The following is a 23,316-nucleotide window of genomic DNA, read 5'->3' on the forward strand; positions in this document are numbered from 1 at the left end:
GTTACAGCTCACATAATGCCCCCCAGGCTCATGTGTTGATCCCCAGCTGCTGGTGCGATTGAAAAGTGACTGAATCATGAGGCTCTAATTTCATTAATGGGGTAAACCATTGGCCAATTTGTAACAGATGGGCTAATGTTAGTAAGTGGAACCAAGTAAGAGGAAGTAGGTCTTGTTGGGGAGTGTCTTCAAAAGGTATATCTTGCTGCCAGAATCTCTCTCTTTTTCTCTCTCTTCTCTCACTCTCATTGCTATGATATCTCTGCCTCATCTCAAGCCCAAAACAATGGAGCCAACTGACCGTGAACCAAAATTACTGAGTCTATGAGCCAAAATAACCTTTTTTTTTGTCTTTTAGATTGATTTTTCTGAAACATTTTTCACAGTGACAAAAATTTAGCCAATACTCACCCTTTTCTAGTAATCAGTTCACATTCCCAGAGTGTGACCCATAAGGGCCCCATACATCTCACCTCCAGGCCTGATGACCACCTTGTCCCTAATTCCTTTGTACATCACTTCCCAACATGACTACCAGGCAGGCCACTTTTGCCATGAACAAACAGAGACTGCCCCCATATCCTGAGTCTAGTCTTGACCTGAGACTTGCTTCCCTCACAGAAAGGATGTTGTAAACTGGGCCTGGTGGTGTACACCTTAATCCCAGCACTCGAAAGGTCAAAACAGAAGGATAGAGAATTCAAGGTCATTCTCAGCTACATAGGGAGCCTGGGCTAAGTGAAAGTCTGTGAGAGAAAGAAAGAGAGAGAGAGGGGGGGAAGGAAGGAAGGAGGGAGGGAGGAAGGGAAGAAGGAAGGAAGGAAGGAAGGAAGGAAGGAAGGAAGGAAGGAAGGAAGGAAGGAAGGAAGAAGCCAGGCATGGTGGCACAGGCCTTTAGTCCCAGCACTTGGGAAGCAGAGATAGGAGGATCGCCATGAATTCAAGGCCACCCAGAGACTACATAGTAAATTCCAGGTCAGCCTGGGCTAGAGTGAGACCCTACCTTGAAAAACCAAAAAAAAAAAAAGAAAGAAAGAGAGAGAAAAGAAAAGAAAAGAGAGGACATTATGAGATTTTTCAGGACCAGGTCTTACAAGCACTGCTAGCTTTTCCCTTCTCTTCGAAGCCAGGCTTGATATGAGAGGTCTGCCCATGCAGAGGCACCGTGCTGTGTGGAGATGCCCAAAGTGGCCATGAGGAGGGCCCAGAGGAGGCACCTGTCGGCACAAGACAAGAGGAGCTGCACTACACACCAAACAAAGGCAAATTCAGGGCTGCAGAGATGGCCTGGCAGTTAAGGCACTTGCCTGTGAAGCTCCTGGTCCCACGCCAGCCAGACACAAGGTGACACAAGTGCGCAAGGCCACACATTTGCAGTGGGTGGTGCACACCTCTGGGGTTCGATTACAGTGGCTGGACGCTCTAGCATGCCAATTCCCTCTCTCAATCTCTCTTACTCACACACTCTCTCTCTCTCTCGCATTAAAAAAAAAAAAAAACTTGCCTCAAAAACTAATGAAGAAACCGGGTATGGTGTTGCACACCTTTAATCCCAGTACTCGGAAGGTAGAGGTAGGAGGATGGCCAAGAGTTCGAGGCCATCCTGAGACTACATGGTGAATTCCAGGTCAGCCTGGGCTAAAGTGAGACCCTACCTGGAAAAACTAAAAAAAAAAAAAAAAAAAAAAAGCTAATTTAAGAAAGAGAGAAATGAAGGAAGAAAGAAAGAGAGAGAGAGAAAGGAAGGCAGGTGAATCCAAACTCTCAGATGGATGCACACAACTCCTGCGCAATGTCTGAAAATGAGTGGCGGGGTGGAGGGCATCCTAGCTGAGGAATGACAGGCAATGTGCGCGTCATTACACCCAGGAAAGCTATGCCTCAGTCAGGGTCTCAGAAAGAATCACAGTTAGTTGTGGCGATGACCCTCTCGCAGGTGGGACGGAATACCCACCAAAAATTAGTTTAAGGGCGGAAGTGTTTATTTTGGCTTAGGGTTTCCAGGACTCCAGCCCATGGAATGAGGCCTCGGCTCACCTCAATTAACCTAATCACCATAATCACTCACCCACATGCACTAGGAAACTACTATACATAATCCCTCAAAGGGGGTTCTAGGGTTTATCAAGTTAACAATGAATATAAACCACTCCAACAGTTTGCCCCCAGATGGTTCAAACTTCATGAATTCCATGCAAGGACTCCTGTGGAGATGGGGTGGGTAAGAAGGTCAGGAATTGGTTGAGGTTTTGGTCCCGGCCACACTGTACGCTGTAGAGCCAGGGAAGGTGCCAGAAAGAAATTGCCTCAGTCTCCCCCTGTAACCCAGAAGATGCCAACATGGGAAATATTAGGGGTTCGGCCACCCAGAGCCCAGAGCAGGACAGGGGAGTGGAGAGAGAACAAAGTGTCCACAGTAATTGACAGCAGCTCTTTCTATGTCCCAGACCCTCCCTTGCAAATGTCCGCCAAAGAAGAAATCCCTCAGAGGATGAGTAGAGATGCACAAAGACGTCTGACCAGTGTGAGCCACATCTCCCACATGGCCACATACTCTCCCCTGAGATGTCCCTGAGAAAGCGCCAGAGGTCCAAAGACCCCAGAGGACAGTGGAAGGTCTTTCATGTGGACTTCAGGGATTTCTGTCCAGGTTGGCTTCCTGGAGGGTTGAAAAGTTGGCTCTAAGAGACTAGGCCCTGCTAAGTGGCCACCAGTCCTTGGCAAGGTGAAAGTGAAGAAGGTTCTAGAAGCTGGGGTCCCTTCTTAACCATCAGAGCTGACCATGTGCCTTAGCTCGGGCCATGAACGCTAAGCCACTTGGGCAAAGCACTTCCCTCCTTGAGTAAGTCATGCATTCTGTCACCATGCTCAAAAGAGGGTTGTCATTAAAGCTACCTCAAGGATGAGGGAGTAAGGCTTAGAGAGGTTAAATCACTGTCCCAGGACTCACAGCTAGAAGCTGTGCGAAAATCCCCCATCTCGCCGTGGGATGTGCTGGCGTTAAATTCGCTGATTCCGGAAACTCACCGTTCAGAGCCCTTGCTCTGTGCCTGTCATTGTAGAAGGCAGAAATGGACAGACAGAAAGCAGGAAGGCTGGTCTCTGCCTTTGACTCCAGGTGGGAAGGCTGGACTCCTTCACGGAGTATGTGCTGGGCGGGGTGACATCCCAGTGTGCACAGGTGAGGTTTATCCCAGCGCTAGAGGATGCATTGTTTATGTGCATGGTATTAACTCCTTCAGGCAGGGTGCCCTGTCTCCCATATTTTCTGACTGGCCTCCCAGCTTTGTTCCCCGCTTGATACCTCCCTGTCCTTGTCCTCGTCCTGGAAGTTGAGCAAACCTATGGGTTCCCTTCCCTCTGGGCCATGGTGGACTCATGATACCCAGCGGTAGAGTGCTGTGTACAGGTAATTAGTCCCCTTGCGCTCGCCTTAGTTTCCCTTCTCCTCTCCTGAAGAGGACAGATCTGCCCCTGTGGACTCTGCCTGCCTTTCCACGCCTCTGTGACCCATCCCACTGGAAGTAGACCCCCAGGTCCTAAGGTGAGGAAGAATGGACTGGGATTCGTGCTCAGCTCCACTTGCCCCAATTCCCACCATTCCCCTGGGTGAACCTGCCCAGCCAGGGGCTTCCTGCATGTCATCTGTCTGGTTCACTGCACCTTGAACCCCATGCCCATTCCAGCTGAGACACCCCTGCCCCCACACAACCGCCAATCAAGTGCGAAATCCTGAGGCCACCAGCAACTGTCCCCAGCATGGGAGTCAGAAGGGACCTTCCACAGAAGGAGCAGAAGCTGGGCCTAGGGGACTTGCACAGGGGGGGACAGGTGCACACATTCCCAATGAAGGCTCATACTGCCCACCCTGGGCCTAAGTCACAGGGGCTCCAGGGACCCTTCTCTTCTGTCTTCCTTCCCCGCTGTCCAGGTCCATCCCTAGGGACTCAATTCTGAAGGACCGTTGGCAGGAGCTTCTCCCTTCAGACTATGCAGAGATCAAATCTGCAGAGACAGCCCCCCTGCCTGCCTCCCAGTCCTGCTGGCATCTGACTCCCCTCTCCCCTCTGGCCCGCACCTCCAGACCCCTTCCTGCACTACAGTCCTCAACTCCCTCCTTCCCTGACCCCTCCCAACTTCTTATCTTCCCTCAACTCTCTTTTTCTGCACTCTCTCTTCCTCTATGCCTCCCTCCTCTCTCCTCTTTCCCCTTTTTCTTCTCTTCCATCCTCTCCTGTTCCCTCCCCCACGCTACCTCTCAGTCCCCACCCCATCCATCTTCTCCCTGCCCCCCCCCAACCCCAGCCTTCCTTGCTTGGTGACAGCAGCGGTTGGAGAAAGATGGATGGAAATGACACCCCGGCGCTGGCGTGACTGCCACTCGCTGATGCATTGGGATCTGTCACTGCTCTCAGCTAGTCATACAGATGAGATGGTAACCTCTCAGTGCACAGGGTCAAGGACACAAGAAGGGCAGAGGCCACAGGGGGGTCTGGAAAGTGTGGCCTGGGCCAGCATAAGCTGGACTCCTTGCTGGCACTTGACAGTGAACGAAGGACCCGGTCAGTCCCGTCTGGGAAGCACCACTGTCCCAAAGAAGACAACAGTAGAGACGCAAGGGGAAAGCACCCTGAGCCTGGCCACTCCCTCACTATGCAGCATAGACAAGCCATCAAACATTCTATGCCTCAGTTTCCCCATTTGTGAAATGAGAACACTAAGCTTGTTGGGTCAACTTGTGGACGTCACTTTGCATGACACATCTGTAGCAGTGACTCACTCCTGGGAGAAAGCACTCCACGAGCAGCAGCTTATGGAAGGAAAGGGTTTATTCCAGTTTGCAGCTTTGAAAAAGTATTTCACTTATTTGTTTACTTTAAAGAGAGGCATATGGAGAGAGAGATTGAATGGGCATGCCAGGGCCTCTAGCCACTGCAAACCAACTCCAGACATGTGCCTCCTTGTGCATCTGGCTTTACATGGGTACTGGGGAATTGAACATGGGTCCTTTGGCTTTGCTGGCAAGCACCTTGACTGCTGAGCCATCTCTCCAGGCCCCGTTTACAGTCTCCAGGGGAAGGTCCATCCTGGCAGGGAATGCATGGCAAGAGCAGATGGCCAGACAACACATCTCCACAGCAGCAGGGAGGAAGGAGAGAGAGAGAGAGAGAGAGAGAGAGAGAGAGAGAGAGAGAGAGAGAGAGAGAGAGAGAGCTGAGTGTGGTAAGCAGGACTGAGCTATAAAACCCAAGGCCCATACCCAGTGACTCACCTCCCAAAGACTTCACCGACTAGGGATTCAAGCATGAGGCCTAATCATAAGCACATATGGCTAGGATGGACGTGTTAACAAACCACCACACCAGAATGCAAGCTAAGCTCTCAACTCAAGGCAGGGTTGCTATTTGGATAGGAGATGGTCCCAGAAGGCTTGGACCCTAAGTGCAGTATTCAGAGATGGAGCTTTGGGAAGCGATTGAATCCAGTGGGCATGGAATGTTACAGTTGAGCACACTATTGGGAGGTGGTGGAAGCTGTGGCATGCTAGAGGTGTGCCGTTAAAAGGGGATTTTCGGTCTGGAGAGATGGCTTAGCGGTTAAATGCTTGCCTGTGAAGCCTAAGGACCCCAGTTCGAGGCTCAATTCCCCAGGACCCATGTGAGCCAGATACACAAGAGGGTGAATGTGTCTGGAGTTCGTTTGCAGTGGCTGGAGGCCCTGGCACGCCCATTCACTCCCTCCCTCTCTCTCTCTCTCTCTCTCTCTCTCTCTCTCTCTGTCTCTCTCTGCCTCTTTCTCTGTCTGTCACTCTCAAATAAATAAATAAAAATTTTTAAAAATTAATTTAAAAAAATTTTAAAGGGGGGGTTCTCTCTTTCCTTCTAAGCCTTTGTGAGGTGAGCACCTTTGCCCCTCTATGCCCTTCCAGGCCCTCAGCAATGGAGCCAGCCAACTATGGACTGAGACTCCTAAAAATGTGAGCCAAAACAAACCTTTCCTCCTGGAAGTTGCTTCTTTATGTACTTTGTCAAAGCAACAAAAAGTTGACTGTGTTATGAAAAATTATACTAATGCTACCAAGTAAGCAGCTGTTCAAAGTAGACTGAACAACAAAACTAGTGTGCACAGGGGCCTCGCAAAGCGGCGTCAGCGTGTGAGGTGGGGGCGGACCTTCTCCTGCTGACCTGGTGAGATTAAAGGGAGCGCAGGGTGACGTCAGCAGCCTGCCCGTCATAGCCAAGGACCTTGCTTGGTCCCTGAAGCTCTCTAAACCTGTTTCCTCATCTGAGAAGGAGAAATAACAACAGAATCTAGTCAGTGGAAGATGTGAGAATTTCACTCCTTCATTCATTCAACACTTCTTATTAACTTTTTATATGTGTATGTGATGTGTATGAGTGTGTGTGCATGTTTGTATGTTGTATCCGTTATCTGTTCTCATTACTAAAACAAAATATCTGACAAAAATTAGTTTAAGGGCAAATTCCTGGGCAGGAGAGATGGCTTAGCAGTTAAGGCGCTTGCCTCCAAAGCCTAAGGATCCATGTTCTACTCTCCAGATCCCACGTAAGCCAGATGCACAAAGGTGAGGCAAGTGCAAGGTTGCTCATGTCCACTAGGTTCTGCAAGCATCTGGAGTTCGATTGCAGTGGCTGAGGTTCTGGTATGCCAATTCTCTCTGCCCCCCCCCCCTGTGTGTGTGTGTGTGTGTGTGTGTGTGTGTGTGTGTGTGTGCGCACGTGCACGCACAAAGTAAATAAAAATCAGTTTAAGAGAGGAAGGGTTGCCGGGCATGGTGGCACACGCCTTTAATCCCAGCACTCAGGAGGCAGAGGTAGGAGGATCGCCGTGAGTTCAAGGTCACCCTGAGACTCCATAGTGAATTCCAGGTCAGCCTGGGCCAGAGTGAAACCTTACCTCGGAAAAAAAAAAAAAGAGAGAGAGGAAGGGTTGATTTCTGCTTACAGTTCCAGAAAGTAGAATCCCTCCTGGTGGGGAAGGGCTGGCAGCAGACACTTGAGGCATCTGACCACGTTCAGTCACAGTGAAGAGGCAGAGAGACAGCCACGGTGCGGTGCTCAGCCAGCTCTCTCCTTTTTACACAGTCCAGGACCCCAGCCCATGGAAGAGTGCCACCCACAGTTAAGGCGGATCTTTGCACCTCGGTGAACCGACTCAAGATACTCCCTCACAAGTGTGCCCAGAGGCTAACTTGGGCAACCCTGACAAGTGATTCTAGGTCCTGTTGAATTGACCATCAATATAAACTATCATCATGCATGTGGGAGCATGGGTGTGGGAGTGTGTGTGTAGGGGTACATACATGCACACATGCACATGGGTTCCCACACGCATCATGCATGTGTAGGCCAGAGGTCAACATCAAGTGTCTTTCTCTGTGACTCTCCAACTTATCTTTTGAGACAAGGTCTCTCACTGACCCTAGAGCTCAAGGATTCAACTAAACTAGGTAGCCAGCAAGCCTTTGAGACCCTCCTGCCTCCAAGCCCTGAGGTTACAAGCATGCACCACACCTAGCATTTTGTGTACTTGTTGGGGGTCCAAACTCAGGTCCCCATGCTTGCACAAGTGCTTTCCAACTGAGCATTGCCCCCCAACTCCCTGTCAACAACAATATCTATATAGTGTTCCTGGGGACCGGGCTCTGCCCTAAGTATAGAGAGAGGCACAATGTCCACTATGAATGTACCAGGTTTTGTCCTAAATACAGGGACACAGTAATGAGCAAAGACACACACACACACACACACACACACACACACACATCTCTTCTCTTGATTCTGACCCAAACAGACCCTGAGTTACCCCAAAGAAAGTCCACAAAATTTCCTTAAGTTCCCAAACATATCCTCCTGGCCCCCTCATCCCCCCACGTGTTCATTCTTCGTGCGTAAGCCCCATGTGTGTACCGGACCCCAGCCCCCAAAAAGGAGTGACACAAACCATGGGGCATCGGCCTGACTTGCTGCCTCCTGAGAACTTAACTCAGTTCCTGTCTCCTTTCTGCCTCACCGTCCCTCTGGAGTTACTCACAGCAGGACTCCTTCAAACCTTCCTCTGGGACTCCTCCTCTCTCCTGGACCTTCGGGTCTCAAGCAGGGCAGCACTCCCCTCCCTCATCCTACTGGCGTACCTGGAATGGCCACTGTGCAGATGCTCCAGGTAAGGCGGCGTCACATTCCAATACACCCCATAAACATAAACATAAAGTTGTAAGCATCCTAAGTCAAAGATGCAGTGAGAGGGCTGGAGAGATGGCTTGGCAGTTAAGCGCTTGCCTGTGAAGCCTAAAGACCCCGGTTCGAGGCTCAATTGCCCATGACCCACATTAGCAAGATGCACAAGGGGGCGCACACATCTGGAGTTCGTTTGCAGTGGCTGAAGGCCCTGACACACACCCATTCTCTCTCTCTCTCTCTCTCTCTGTCACTCTCAGATAAATAAATAAAAACAAACAAACAAACAAAAAGATGCAGTGACAGGCTGGGAAGATGGCTTTGTCATTAAAGGCACTTGCTTGCAAAGCCAGGGCTCAGTTCTCCAGCACATACATAAAACCAGAAGGTGCACAAAGTGGCACATGCATCTCGAGCTTCTTTGCAGCTGTAAGAGACCCTGAAGTACCCAGACACATACACACACTGTCCTTACAAATTGATAAATTTAAAAAAAAAATCACTGAGTGCCCACACCGAGCTATTGAGCATCCCAGCTTCGCTTCATGGGACGGTGGAGAATGCCAGCTGCGGGAGGCTGGCTAGGAGTGCAGCTTCCCTCCCTGTCCTGCATCATGACTGGGCTGGAGCCCACGTCCCTAGCTTGGTGACAGATCAGAATTCACAGTTGAGGATACAACTCAGTGCTTGCCCAGCATGGGCAAAAAGCCTTGGATTCCATCCTCAGCAGCACATAGGCATGTGGTGTACCCCTGTCATCCCAACATTTGAGAGGTACAGGCAGAAGAATCAGGAGTTCAAGATCATTTACATTGAGTTTTATATTGAGTGTAAGGCCAGGCTAAGCTACAGGAGACCCTATCTCATTAAAAAAAAAAAAAAAAATCAAAGAAAGGGCTGGGGAGATGGCTCAGTGGGTAAGAGTGCTTATTGTGCAAGCGTGAGAGCCTGAGTTTAATCCATGTAAAAAAAAGCCAGGCATGACTACACGTGCCTGGCATCCCCGCCTGAGTTAGGTGGAGTCTAGCCAAAAAAAAAGGTGGGGGACATCAAGTTCAGTGGAAATATGAAAAAACAGCAATAGAGCTGGGCATGGGGGTGCACACCTTTAATCTCAACACTCAAGAGGCAGAGGTAGAAGGATCGCTGTGAGTTCAAGGCCAGCCTGGGACTACATAGTGAATTCCAGGTCTGCCTGGGCTAGAGCGAAATCGCACCTCGAGAAACCAAAAAACCACAAGCATTAGTGGGGAGAACCTGGCATTCTCCTCTGGCATAATGCAAGGGACACACACATTATGCACACATGCATATTACATACATATACACACCACATACTGAACACACATCAAAATTTGTTGTAGTTAAAAGAATCTTTTTTTTTTTTTGGCCAGGACCTCTAGTCACTTCAAATGAACTTCAGATGCATACAGTGCATCTGGCTTACGTGAGTCCTGGGAATCAAACCTAGGTCTATTAGGCCTTGCAGACAAGCGCCTGAACCCTAAGCCATCCCTCCAATCCCCTTAAAACAATATTTTAAAAATAAGGTTCATGCCGGGCATGGTGGTGCATGCCTTTAATCCCGGCACTCAGGAGGCAGAGGTAGGAGGATCACCATGAGTTCAAAACCACCCTGAGACTACAAAGTAAATTCCAGGTCAGACTGGGCCAGAATGAGACCCTACCTCAAAAAAACAAAAAAAAAAAAAAAAAAACTAAATAAATAAGGTCAGGGGCTGGAGAGATGGTTTAGTGGTTAAGCTGCTTGCCTGCAAGGCCTAAGGACCCAGGTTCAATTCCGCAGTACCCACTTGGACATCTGTCTTTGTCATCATGCCATCAGTAAAAGCACTAGGGTGAAGTCTACTAGGTAACCAGGGGCCTTGCTTCTTTGTGCTCAGTAAATACTCGTGGGCTAGCTCAGGAAAGCTGGCTCCTGGCCAGGACACCACAGAAAAGGAAAGAGAATTGGGCTCGAATCCCTCCTCTGCCACCTATCGCTATGTGACCCACACAAAGAGCTAAACTTCCAAGAACCTCAACTTTCTCAACTGTGAAATGGGAGAGATGCGACCCCCTGAGCCCCAGACTGTCCATTTGATGACTATGTAAGGGACACAGATGGCTTGGTGTCTGCACATGGCCTGTGCTCATAGACAGCTAGTTCTCTCCAGGGGAGAGGCAGCCTTCAGGTTGAGCCCCTCTAAAGAGCCCATTCCCCTCCCAAGTTTGAGAGAGCCAGAGTTGAAGCCACTTCCCCTGGACTTTGGAGCAGCTGCTATTCCCACAGCTCCCCCCGGCTAACCTGACTTAATGCTCCTAGCCCAGAAAAATGAAGGGAGGGAGGAAAAGGGAAGAAAGAAAAAAAGGAAGGAAGGGAGGGAGGGAGGGAAAAGAAGGAAAGAAGTAGGGATGGTGAGAAAGAGGGAGGGAAGGAAGGAAGGAAAAAAGAAAGGGAGGAAGGAAGGAAGGGCATGGTAGTCTATGGTCTCAAACACACACAGGGGCAAATCACATCGCTTCCCAGAACTCCATACAGTGACTCTTCTCCCCACCTTGCAAGCTAGGGACACTTTCCTAACAGGAACTGGGGGGACATTTCCCTCCTATGTCATCAAAGCCCAGCTCCACACAGCCACACTAAGCATGATCGAGGGCCGCAAAGGACCTGTCAGTAATAGCCACCACTCAGTCATTTATTTCATGGCTGTGAGAGCTGCCAGGCTGGCAAGCAGGGTCCAGGGTCAAGGTTTTCCAAAGAGGACCTTGAGGACGAGGGACTTAAAGATGAGAAAATGCTGCCCAGAGCCCAACGCTGCCTTGGCTGGGTTGAAGGGCTGAGGCAGTAGAGCTCCTTCCTGTTCTGAGGATGCCAGCGGCTCTACAACGAAGCTGTCAGCCCTGACCTTGCATCAGGAACTCCTGGAGAGCTGCTAGGGCCCTTGGTGCTGGCCCCATCCCCAAAGCACAGGGGTCATAATACCAACATATGTGATCAACTCATGTGATGGAGCCCTGGGACCCTACTCTGGAAACCCTGTGCCTTCCCTGACCTCAGTGTCAGACACAAACCAGAACCCTAGAAAAACCCTTGGTCCCTACACCACTGCCCAACCCTGTCCCCAGAGCCTGCCGCCCTCATCTCTGGAGATGTCACCTTGATCCTGGATATTCTAGCAGGAAGAAACTGTGGGGTACTGGAGAATCCAGCTTCTTAAACTTATGTAAAGTGATGTTCTCAGCATTGATATAAAATCAAAATATCGGCCAAGCGAGGGGACGCACACCTTTAATCCCAGCACTCAGGAGGCAGAGGTAAGAGAATTGCTGCGAGTTTGAGGCCAGCCTGAGACTACGTAGTGAATTCCAGGTCAGCCTGGACTAGAACAAGTCCCTACCTTTAAAAACAAAAACAAAATAAACAAAACAAAAAAAAGTCAAAATACTGATAACTCTGGAAAGCACTGAAGATGACCTACGTCCTACAGTATCAAATATTCAGCTAAGACTTAACTCTGCATGTAAAAGTAAACACATCCACTTCATTAGTATGCAATTTTGCCTTTCAAAGGGCTTTTCCAGGCCTCTGGTTTCCTGAGTCTGACATTGAGGTCAGAGAAAGTACAGGGTTTCCAGAGTAGGGTCCCAGGGCTCCATGGGACAAAATGGCAGGCAGTATCATAATATGCCAAGGAATGGCTTTTCTATGTGCATATGTACATGTTGGGGGTGCTCATATATGTGTGTGCACATGCACGTGGAGGCCAGAAGATAACCTCTGTGCATTCCTCAGCAATGCAGCCCACCTGACTGGTCAGCAAGCTCCAGGCTTCCTCCTATCTCTATTTTTCCAGTGTTGGGGTTACAAGCATTTTTGCCTGGGTCCTGGGGATCAAACTCGGGCCCTCATGCATGTAAAGCAAGCACTTTGCAGAATGAGCCACCTCCTTGGGCCCCAAAGAGTTGTTTTTTTCATATATATATATATATATATATATATAGAGAGAGAGAGAGAGAGAGAGAGAGAGAGAGAGAGAGAGAATTGGCATGCCAGGTTTTCTAGCCACTGTAATTGAACTCCAGACACATGCGCCATCTTGTGCATATGTGTGACCTTGCACCTTTATATCACATTGGGCATCTGGCTTACATGGGACCAGGAGTCGAACATGAGTCCTTAGGCTTCACAGGCAAGTGCCTTAACTGCTAAGCCATCTCTCCGGCCCCAGAGAATTGTTTGAAGATAAGTTTCTCGGGGCCGGGGAGATGGCTCAGTGGTTAAAGAAGCATGTTTGCAAAGTCTACTGAACTGAGTACAGTTCTCCCAGCACTTTGTAAAGCTTGATGCAACTGTGAGCCCAACATGCCCACAACAGTGGGACAATGGGAGAGGAAGCCGCAAGAATCCAAAGCTCACAGGCCAGCTAGACTTGTAGCTGCAAGAGGCTCTGTGGAAGAAGGGCTGTACAGATGGCTCCATGGCTTAGGCACTTGCATGCAAAGCCTAGTGACCTGGGTTCCATTCCCCAGGACCCATGTAATGCACAAAGTGATGCATGAATCTGGAGCTCATTTGCATTTGGCTAGGGACCCTGGTATGCACATCCTCCCTCCCTCCCTTGCTCTCTTCCTGTCTCTCTACTCTCTCTCTGTCTCTCTCTGCTTGTGAATAAATAAATAAATATTTTTTAAAAGGTGAAAAGAAGAGCATGGACATCTTGAGGTTGTCCTCTGACCCCAACACGTGTACCAATGCACTCCCATACAAACCACACACAGATAAATAAAAAGTTTTAAAATAAATATGTTTATGATTTATTATCAGGAAATATTCTTCTTAATACCTATTTTATATACACATATGCCTGGAATAACAAAAATTTCTCAGGGGCTAGAAAGATGGCTTAGCTGTTAAGGCGTTTGCCTGCTAAGTCAAAGGATCCCAGCTCAATTCTCCAGGACCCACATAAGCCAAATGCACAAGGGGGCGCATGCGTCTGGAGTTCATTTGCAGTGGCTGGAGGCCCTGGAGTGCCCATTCTCTCCTTCTCTCTGCCTCTTTCTCTCTCTCAAATAAAATAAATGAATAAATTTTTTAAAAAAATCTCAGGCAAAAAGGGTCACGAGTGGGAAAAATAATTTAGGAAGCCCTGCTCCTATGTGGCCTAAGATGGAGGAGCAAGCACTCAGGCCTGGGCCTCAGAGCACCCGGGTTCTCCTGAACCCTGCCACCTATGGGCTTCGGGGCCTTGTATCGATTATGTCTTACTACATTAGAACCACCCCCAAACTGAGCAAATTGGAATGTGTCTTATCTTTCCCATTTCTGTGGCTCCCAACGTGAGAAGCTAAGCCAGGGTTCCAGGTTCCTCAGGAAGTTGCCGTCGGGCAGGGTAGAGATCCTGTCACAGCTCAGCTCTACTCCCAAGATGGCACACTCCTCGAGAGCTGGTGCAGGAACCTCGAGCTTTCTACACACGGGCCGCCCCCTGCCTGCTCCTGCACTGCCTCCCCAGAGAGCAAGGCAGAAGCTGCAAAACCCTTCGTGGCCTGGTCTTCAGGACCTGTGGAAGGCACATGGTTGCTGACAGTCTCAGAGAGAGCTCTGATTCCCCAGAGTACAGAGACCACTGGGATCACCCCAACCACGAGGAGGTCACAGCCCTTCCCTAGCCTGGGCTCTGTCACCTGAAAAATGCCAAAGTGACCCAGCAGACTTCACTGCAGGGAACCAGGAATCATCTTCCCCTCCCCTCCTCTCCCCTCCCTCCTCGGCCACTGCGGATGGCGTCCTTCCCAAACTCTGCCTGGGCTTCCCTCGGCTGAGGTAACAGAGTCTTGCACACTGAGAGCATTAAATGACGTAAACTTATTTTTTTCACGGTTCACGAGGCTGGAAGTCCATCAGCAGGGCCACACTCTCTCCAGAGGCCCTGGGAGAATCTGTCCCATGTCCTATAAGCATCTGAAGTCAGTAGCAACCCTTGGCTCGTGGATGTGTCCCTGATCCCTGCCCTGTGCATGTCCACTCTCCTTCTGCCTGTCACTCTGTCTCTTCTCCTCTTATAAGGACCCCATTCATATTGAATGAGGGCCCATGCTAATGAACTCAGTTTATATTGACTGCATCCACACAGCCCCTTTCCAAGTACGGTCACATACACAGCAAATGTTAGTAGTCTGAGATCTCTTGGAGATACCGCTCAGCCCGTAGAACTCGCAGAGCTCACTTCCGCCCCAGGGCCTCTGCACCAGCTCCCCTCAGAGGATTCCCCCGACCTCAGCTCTGTGCATCCATGGCTCCTTCTCATCCTCCAGCCTCTGTCCCATGTCATCTCCCCAGAGAAGCTGCCCCAAATTCCCCTTTGAAATTTGCCCCTTTGTCAAGGCTTCCCATGCCTTGTGTGATGGTTAACCTCTGGCTGTCAACTTGACAGGATTTAGAATCACCATGGAAACCAATCTTTTAGCATGGCTGTTAGGGATTTTCTAGATTAGATGAATTGAGGCAGGAAGACCCATCCTAACTGAGCGTGCTGCCGTTCCTGGACTGGATAGAAAGGAGAAAACTCACAGAGCACCAGGACTCATGGCTCTGCTTCCTGCCTGCAGAGGCTATGATGCGACACCTGCTTCCTGCTCCTGCCATGCCTTCCCCAGCATCATGGGCTTCCCCTCAAAACTGGAAGCCAAATTAAGCCCTTTTCTTGCAGAAGTTGCTTCTGGTTGGGTATTTTATGCTAGGGATGAGAAAGTAACTGACACAGCTCCTTGTGTGCTTCCAGAGGCATAACCTGAAAACGAACTTTCTATTCATTCCTTGAGAACAGAAGCCCCAGGGGTGAGGACTCCGGTAGGACCCCGCCCGGCTGAATCACAGGCTGGACATGTAAATGCTGCCCCTCGGTGAGTCTCTGCTGAGCCAACGGATGGAAGCCACACACGGCCGCTTCAGTGTCCGAGCGCAGGGCCCCTGCCCATCTTGCAGGGCTTTCTCCCCACATGCGTCCACTCAAGGTAGCTGTTTCTCAGAAGGGTCTCTGGCTGTCTTGTCTCCTAATAGTCACCTCATCTCCCCTCCACACGGGTGTCACGCTTGTTAGAAAAGCTACGAATCCCCACAGTGGTGTTGACACCAATTTGAAATTATCTATCACTCAGCTGCCTCTTTCTTCTGCCCATCAATCTTATCACCTGTGGATGGAGCTGGCCTGTGGACCACTCCCTGGCTCCCCTTTTGTCTCAAGCAGGCATCAATCTTCCTCAGCTGGCAAACGCCTCCTGGATTGAGCTGCCCAGCCCCTTCCTCAGCTTTGAAGGATGTTTCTAGATGGATGGGCCCCCCACCTTCCTTTCATCTCTACAGCAATGCCCCCATCACCCACTTCCACCACACTGGACCACATTGAGGAGAGAGTCCCCCAGCATCTTACTCCCAAGGAGAACAAGGATGGAGTATGCCTGGCTCCAGGCTCAGGGGGACTCAAGAGGGGAAGACCCTTCCACCCCCACCTCCAGGCATGGTGACATTGTCTGCAGAAGAGGCCCAGGTGTCCACTGCATTCCGGCCAGAAACACTGGGATGACACCATCACCAAGACCTTGTGAGGCAGACATTTCGGTTGCAGTTCTTCAATAGCTGAGGTTCAGAGAGGCCAGTTATCTTGCCCGCAGTAGGCCAGCAAGAAGATGGCAGGGAGGGTCTCTGAACAAAGGTGGTGCCGGCTGCCCTGTCCCACCTCAGCAGGAAGGTGTGGTTGTTGCAGCCTCAGTCCTTCTCACTGTGTCCATGTGAGCAAGGAAGGGAGTTTGTGTGTATGTGTGTGAAGTCTGTGCATGCACATTCATGTGTGCACATGCTTATGGAGACCAGACTCTCCACCTTACTTTATTTATTATCATTATTGCAAGATAGGGTCTCGATCTAGCCCAGGCTGACCTGGAATTCACTGTGTATTCTCAGGGTGGCCTCAAACTCACAGTGATCCTCCTACCTCTGCCTCCCGAGTGTTGAGATTAAAGGCGTGCACCACCACGCCTGTCTTCCACCTTACTTTCTAAGTCTTGCATTGAACCTAGAGTTACTGATTCCTGTACACGGGTTAACCAGTAAACCCTAGGGAATCCTCCTGTCCCTACCTCCCCAGTACTGGGGTCACACAAGGTCACACCACCATGCCCAGCTTTTACGTGGGTGCTGGGGATCTGAACTCAGGTCCTCATGTTTGTGTAGCATGCACTTTACCCACTGAGCCATGTCTCCAGCCCAAAGAAAAGGAGTTTCTAGCTATCTAGACCAGCGGTTCCCCAGGGCCCAGGCCCTGGGAAACATCCTGGGGAGGGAGAAACAGCCAGGTTCCCTGGCTTTGCTCAGTGGGCATGTTGCAGTTGAGGATGAAGGTCGGAGCTACAGCAGGCGACTAACAGGTGCCCTTCACGGGGCTCCCATGTGAAAACCAGACACAAGGCTCGGGGGCAAAGACTGCTGGCCTGAAAAGTACCAGGCCAAGAGAGCAGGGGCTGGCTGGAGAGGGAGGCCAGGCAGGGCACCAAACAGAGGAGCGGGCCTGAGGGAGCTAGGGCAGCGGAGCAGGAGATGGCCACCTACATAAGCCCAGGAGCAGCCGTTTCCCGAGGTGACATGGACGAGAGCCGCTGGCTCGAATGTCGCCCATCCGTAATCGCAAAGCAAGCACTTTCCGCCCTTAATGGGGAGCCCAACCAATCCGCAAAGCACCCTATTTCTCTTTGTCTTTCCCCTGCCAAGTCAGCAGGCTCACCGATCTCCCCCGGGTGATTAATTTTCCCCTTGACACCCTGGGGAATGAGACATTTGTCCCAAGGGTAGAGAGACAAAGGCAGGACTGAGTGTGGATGTGCACAGAGCCACCGCAGACCTGGCCCACCTTCCAACACCTGGGACAGGGATGGAGAGGACACTGGGAATTTCCCTGGCCAAAGAGGCAATAAGCGACAGCCGCTGAGGCAGAATAAAAGCCCAGGACCAGGAAGAAGGGGACACCAATCCCCCTCGGGGACACAGTAGGACTCTGAGTGGGTGGATCCCAGGCCTTACAGCTTGGGCTGCTCACTTCCAGAATGACTAAGACCCCCAGGTCAAACCCATGAGAAAATGGCCCAAGTGTGGTCACGGGAGACAGGAGTGTCTGTCTTGTCTCGGGTCCTCCTTATTCCTCTTCTGGAACTCCTCTTGCCATTGCTTGCACCATCGTTAGGGCTGAACTCCCAAGACTGAAGTCTGCCCTGACCACTTGTATTCTCTGGACCTCTCCGGACCTCCCTCTATTTCCTTGAAATCTGTTAGATGGAGAATTACTTTATTTATCACATGGTCAGCTGACCTGGTGGTGTAGCCCTGTCAGGCCAGCAACTCAGGGAGACTGAGGCAGGAGGATCAAATAAGAGCCGCCTCTTACTCTTTGCATTTATAACACTGAACAGGATGGGGCTTTCTCAAATGTGAGTCATTTCAAACGCCCTGAACATGAGTCTCGCCAGACCCCAGCAGCCCCTCTGATCCTACCCACTTACTTACCATGTGTACTTCAGTCGATTCTGGTCTTTCACTTAAATTTACTTCACAGCCAAACCAGTAATCCCAGCTCTTGGGAGACTGAGGCAAGAGGATTAGGAGTTCAAGGCCAACGTCAACTACCTAAGTTCAAGGTCAGCCTGGGCTATGTGAGAACCTGTCCCAAAAAATTAATCTATTTATTAATGAAATCAATAAGCTTATTTTAGAAGGAAACTTTTTATCCTGACCTAAATGGAGGTTCACCCAAATATCCTATGAAGATAAGTAGAAAGCTAAATGGCACAAAACGCCATCACGACTGCCATTAATTTCTGGTCGGCCTCTCTAGTCTCTGAGGAATGAGTCCTGCCTGAGCCTGCTCTTGCTCAAGGTTTAAAAAAGGGGGGGAAGGTGTGTATATCCGGGGTGACTACTTTAACAGACAAGAACACAAGGCACTAAAAGGCACACAGCTCACCTGAGGTCCTGCTCTCAGAACTTTTTCCTCCCTTGAACTCGTGAGAATGAGCCCCTGGAACCAACTGTACCTGAAACCATCTACCTTTAACCTTCCGAGTTCATAAGCTAACAAGGGCCTTTCCTGGCTCCAGCCATAAAGTTGGATTCACTCTTCTTCTCAGTCAAAAGAAGCCAAGTGGGGCTGGAGAGATGGTTTATTGGCTAAGGCATTTGTTTGCGAGCCCAAAGGACCCAGGTTCAGTTCCTCAGGACCCACGGAAAGCAGATGCACAAGGTGGCGCATGCATCTGGAGTTAATTTGCAGTGGTTGAAGGCCCCGGCACACCCAATCTCTCCTCCTTCTATTTGCCTCTTTCTAGCTCAAATAAATAAATAAAATTTATTTTTCAAAGAGAGCCAGGTGTGGTGGCACACACCTTAAAAAAATAATTGAATGTTTACTAAAGCTCTAAGTGGTGGCTTGAGCATAACCTCATGTATTTTGAATACTTGGTGTCTAGCTGGTGACAGTTTAGGAAGGTGGTGGGCTTTTGGGAAGTAGAATCTTGCTGAAAGAGGTATGTCAGTGGGGCTGGGCTGTCAGGTACTATAGCCCAGCCCTAAGCCCAGTGCTTAGACGACTTCCTTCCTGCTACCGCGGAGATATGACCTCTGGCTGACTGGATGCTCATGCTACGCTTTCCCCATCGTGAAACTTCCCCTTGAAACTGTAAACCATAAATCAAGCCTTTTCTTCCGTCAACTGATTCTGCTCAGGTGTTTTGTTCGAGCAAGAAGGTAAGTGCTATGGTGTAAATAAATGAAAAGGTAGGGGCTAGAGAGAGGGCTCCTCAGTTAAAGGTGCTTGCTTGCAAAGCCTGCTGGTCCAAGTTTGATTCCCCAGTACCCATGTAAAGCCAGATGCACAAAGTGGTGCATGCATCTGGAGTTTATTTACAGTGGCAAAAGGCACTGTCATATCTATTCTCTCTTGCTCTCTCTCTCTCTCTCTCTCTCTCACACACACACTCTCTCTCACTCTCATAAATAAAAAAAGAAAGAGAAAGAGAAAGAAATCCTTTCTCAACCAACGTGGAAGGCCAGGGCCACACCTGAGGTTGTCTTTTCACCTCCACATGGGCATCATGGCATGCACACACCCATATATATGAACACACATGTGAACATGTATACATACACATGCAAAAATACTAGATGGGTGGATGAATGATGGGGTGGATGGGTGGGCAGGTGGATCATAGAGGATGGATGAATGGATGGTTTGACCACTGAATTACATTAATGGCTGGTGGATATTTTGAGGTTTTGTTGCAGCCTCTGAAGCTGCCTATGGCTAGCTGAGTCAAAAAGCAGATGCCGGGGCTGGAGAGATGGCTTAGTGGTTAAGCACTTACCTGTGAAGCCTAAGGACCCCAGTTCAAAGCTCAATTCCCCAGGACTCACGTAAGCCAGATACACAAGGGGGCGCATGCGTCTGGAGTTTGTTTGCAGTGGCTGGAGGCCCTGATGCGCCCATTCTCTCTCTCTCTCTCTCTCTCTCTCCCCATCTCCCTCTCCCTCCCCCTCCCCCTCTCCCTCTCCCTCTCCCCCTCTTTGTCTGTCACTCTCAAATAAATAGAAATAAATAGTTTTTTAAAAAAGCAGATGCCAGCCTGGCTACGGAGCAGCTCATAGAAGTCAGCAGCAATGTAGCGAACCTGGGCCCAGGAAATAAGCCAAAGTGAGGCTACAAGGGACAGACAGAAACAGTATATGTGGAGGTCAACACCAGCTGCCCCTCTGGGCCATGCTGCTACGTTCTGACCGAGATGTTGGCATCTGACACTTCCTGCTGGGTCTCTTGATGCCTCTGTCACAGAAATGAACTGGTCTAGTCCTGTTTATTTAGCCCCTCCATCAATGGTCCAGAGCAGCAGTTAGCTGACCCAAGGTCACACAGATGGGTTCCCACAGCCAGAGAAGGACACATGGACCCTCTGGCTTTCATATGGAAGTCATGGCCCCACCTACCATAAAATGCACTTCAGTGTGCTGGAGAGATGGCTTAGCAGTTAAGGCGCTTGCCTGCAAAGCCTAAGAACTCATGTTCAACTGTCCAGATCCTATGTAAGCCAAACACACAAGGTGACCCAAGCATGCAAGGTCACACATATGCACAAGGGGGTGCATATGTCTGGAGCTCGATTGCACTGGCTGGATGCCCTGGCACACCAATTCTCTCTTCTCTCTCTCTCATGAAAAATGCACTTGAGCCCAGCATGATGGCACACGCCTTTAATCACAGCAGTCAGGAGGCAGAGGTAGGAAGATCCCCATGAGTTCAAGGCCATCCTGAGACTACATAGTGAATTCCAGGTCAGCCTGAACTAGAGCAAGACCCTACCCTGAAAAACAAAAATAAATAAAATAAATAAATATAAAATAAAATATAAAAATGCACTTGAGGGGGATTCTTCCACATGAGAAGTAAATTAATGAATGAATGCATGTGATGGATGAATGGATGGATGAACAAACAGATGAAATGGTGAGCAGAAAAATGGAAAATTGAGCACTACAGATATGGGTCAGAGCCTAAAGGTGCGTGATCACAAAGTGTGATAGCCTGGGTTCAATTCCTCAGTACCCATGAAAATCCAGATGCACAAAGTGGCACATGCATCTGGAGTTCATTTGTAGTGGCTAGAGGCCCTGGCATGCTCAGATTCTCCCCTGCTCCCTCTTCTTGCAAATAAATAGGAAAAAAAAATATTTTAAAGAGTGGATAAGTGAATGGAAATGGGAAAGAGAGGGGAGGAAGAAGGGCACTAGATTTATGCATGGAAGAATTTGAAGAGAAAAAAAAATAGGGTGGAGACAGGGCAATGTCTCGGTGATTAAGAGCGCTTGCTGCACAAGCATAAGGGCCCAAGAGGGAAGAAGTCCACCCAAGTTTGATTCCCCAGCACCCATGCAAAGAGCTGGGTGTGGCCACACACAGTCCTTCTCGAGGCTGGGGGTGACCAGGGAAATCACTGACCAAAAACCCTGATGGAGAAAATGATGAAAATAGCAGGTCTGGGTTGAGTGAGAGACTCTGTCTCAAGGAAACGGGCAGATGAATGGAAAGAGGACACCCAACATTCTCCTCTGGCCTCCACATGCGGATGCACAGGGCACGTGCATCTGTGCACACACACACACACACACACACACTACACACATCACACTGCATCATACACCACATATACTCTGCACACACCCACACATGCCCCTTCCCAAAGGAAAGAAAGTACAAGAGGGAAAGGGGAAGGTAAGGGGATAAATTATTATTAACTAGATGTATAGAAATATGGATGGCTGCCAGGTGTGGTGGCACACGCTTTTAATCCCAGTACTCAGGAGGCAGAGGTAGGAGGGTCCCTGTGAGTTCAAAGCCAGCCTGGGACTACTGAGTGAGCTACAGGTTGGCCTGGGCTACAGTGAAATGCTACCTCAAAAGAAGAAGAGGAGGAGAAGGAGGAAGAAAGGTAGATAGAAAGATAGAGAGGAGGGAGGGAAAGAAAGGCAGTTGTTGCCAGGTGTGGTGGCACACGTCTAATCCCAGAACTCGGGAGGCAGAGGTAGGAGGTTCGCCGTGAGTTCAAGTCCATCCTGAGACTCCATAGTGAATTCCAGGTCAGCCTGGGCTAGAGTGAGACTCTACCTCAAATAATATGGGAAAAAAAGGGAGAAAGACAACAGACAGTTGCTGTCCCTGGTTCTTGCTGGAGGATTCTGGACTAGAACTTGAGCTTGTCAGGCTCCAAACAGGCAGCATATGTGGAAGGCCCTCTGCCATCTGGATGTGACAGCCGAAGGTAGGTAAGCACAGTGGGTAGTGGGACTGTTGCTTGTGGATAATGATAGCATAGAGCTTCCTGACACTCGCCATGCTTCAAATAAAATAGGCCAAAACTCCCACCTACGGAGGACCTCAGAGAGGTTCAGAAACTTCCCTGGTTTGCACAGCCACACAGAAGCAGGGCTGGGACCTGCCCCAGGCTAGTGTGTCATCTGTGTCACTGATGACATGGGGAGCAGTTCTCTCTAGTCCTTCCCTCCATTTGACTGTGGCTGTCAGATGTTTTGTGCCCTAGCACCCAGGCCAGCACTCCCACTGTGAGCCATCACAAGAAGTGACCCTTGAATGTTAGGTAGCCCCATGTGTCTCCCCAAGTGCACATCTGCCATCTCGCATAATAAAGTCCATGGTACTGGCCACACCCCCAAACCTTAAAGACCTTTGCACCTAACCAGGCATGGTGGTGCACGCTTTTAATCCCAGCACTCCTGAGGCAGAGGTAGGAGGATCACCATGAGCCTGAGGCCACCCTGGGACTCCATAGTTATTTCCAGGCAGCCTGGACCAGAGTGAGACCCTTCCTTGAAAAAACAAAAAGAAGAGATCTTTGCACCTGCTATTTCTTGCATCCAGAATGTTCCGTTACATCAACGACTCAGTTACATTGCACAAGAAGTCATCTCTACCAACAGCCACGTGAGGTAGTGCCTGGTCCCCTGGTTCATGGATGAAGGGACTGGGTGTGGGGGCTGCCTGCACTCCACAGGGGGTGGCAGGGCTGCAGACCTGTGGATCTGTTCCAGCCTGCGGGATGGAGCAGGACAGGAAGTGGGCTGGGTTCAGCACAGGCCTTCTGTAGTCCAGGGCAAACAAACCCAGCCTGGGGAGAGGGAATGGGAAGTAAGTGTGCCTGGGCATCTGTGCCTGGCGCCAGTGCAGGGAGTTCTGGTAGCTTTGGGAACCACCTGGTCTCCAGTAGCAGAGGACCGCCCCCTCCACACGGCGCGCAGTGGCAGCAGTGGTGGCAAGGTGGCAGAGAGCCATCAGGGGATTCTTGGTGGGAGCAGAAAGGAACTGGAGCTCTTGGACAGCTGGGGTTCCCTGACAATGTGGACCCAAATAGCCACACGTTGAGGCTCCCCTGCCACTGACGGAGAGGGCCCTGTGTGCTGCCACGAAACCAGGATGTTGTTTCCTTCCTCCTGATCCTGGCCGAGGAGGCTGGCAGAGTTGGCTGCAAGCCCTGTCCCTGGAATTTGCCATCTCAATTAGGACCA

The sequence above is a fragment of the Jaculus jaculus genome, chromosome 13, assembly GCF_020740685.1.
Source record: "Jaculus jaculus isolate mJacJac1 chromosome 13, mJacJac1.mat.Y.cur, whole genome shotgun sequence".
NCBI lineage: Eukaryota > Metazoa > Chordata > Mammalia > Rodentia > Dipodidae > Jaculus > Jaculus jaculus.